This window comes from Chelonoidis abingdonii, chromosome 11, assembly GCF_003597395.2.
Source record: "Chelonoidis abingdonii isolate Lonesome George chromosome 11, CheloAbing_2.0, whole genome shotgun sequence".
In the NCBI taxonomy this organism is placed as follows: domain Eukaryota; kingdom Metazoa; phylum Chordata; order Testudines; family Testudinidae; genus Chelonoidis; species Chelonoidis abingdonii.
The window spans coordinates 40391833-40392958 of NC_133779.1; the positions used below are offsets into that span (position 1 = coordinate 40391833).

General features: G+C 65.6%; 1 protein-coding gene across 2 annotated transcripts in view; it reads right to left on the bottom strand.

The window, feature by feature from the left end:
• The window catches only part of USHBP1 (USH1 protein network component harmonin binding protein 1), a 17281-nt gene that overhangs the window by 6890 nt on the left and 9265 nt on the right, over nucleotides 1-1126 (bottom strand). The gene's annotated exons all lie outside the window — the stretch shown is intronic.

A 1126-nucleotide genomic window follows, 5' to 3' on the forward strand; every position in this document is an offset into this window, starting at 1 on the left:
CAGCCCCTCACGACCCCCCCTGAGCCACCCAGCCCCTCATAACCTATCCTGAGCCCCCCACAGGCCCTCGTAACCTATCCTGAGCCCCCCATAGGACCTCGTAACCCCTCCTGAGCACCCCACAGGCCCATGTAACCCATCCTGAGCCTCCTCACCCCCTCACGACCCCTCCTGAGCCACCCAGCCTCTCGTAACCTATCCTGAGCCCCCCATAGGCCCTCGTAACCCCTCCTGAGCCCCCGCAGCCCCTCACGACCCCTCCTGAGCCACCCAGCCCCTCATAACCTATCCTGAGCCCTCCACAGGCCCATGTAACCCAACCTGAGCCCCCCCAGCCCCTCACGACCCCTCCTGAGCTACCCAGCCCCTCGTAACCTATCCTGAGCCCTCTACAGGCCCTCGTAACCTATCCTGAGCCCCCCATAGGCCCTCGTAACCCCTCCTGAGCCCCCGCAGCCCCTCACGACCCCTCCTGAGCCATCCAGCCCCTCGTAACCTATCCTGAGCCCCCCACAGGCCCTCGTAACCTATCCTGAGCCCCCCATAGGCCCTCGTAACCCCTTCTGAGCCCCCCACAAGCCCATGTAACCCATCCTGAGCCCCCCCAGCCCCTCACGACCCCTCCTGAGCCACCCAGCCCCTCGTAACCTATCCTGAGCCCCCCACAGGCCCTCATAACCCCTCCTGAGCACCCCCAGCCCCTCACGACCCCTCCTGAGCCACCCAGCCCCTCATAACCTATCCTGAGCCCCCCACAGGCCCTCGTAACCTATCCTGAGCCCCCCATAGGCCCTCGTAACCCCTCCTGAGCCCCCCACAGGCCCATGTAACCCATCCTGAGCCCCCCCACTCCCTCACGACCCCTCCTGAGCCACCCAGCCCCTTGTAACCTATCCTGAGCTCCCCACAACCCCTCACACCCCCTACTGATCCCCCCACAATTCCTCTCGCCCCTCCTGAGCCCCTCAGTCCCTCACCTCCTCAGCCCCTCACAACCCCTAGCACCGCATCCTGAGCCCCAGCCCCATGTAACCCATCCTGAACCCCCCACAGGCCCTCACACCCCATCCTGAGCCCCCCACAGGCCCTCACACCCTCTCCTGAGCTCCCCATCAGCCCCTTACAC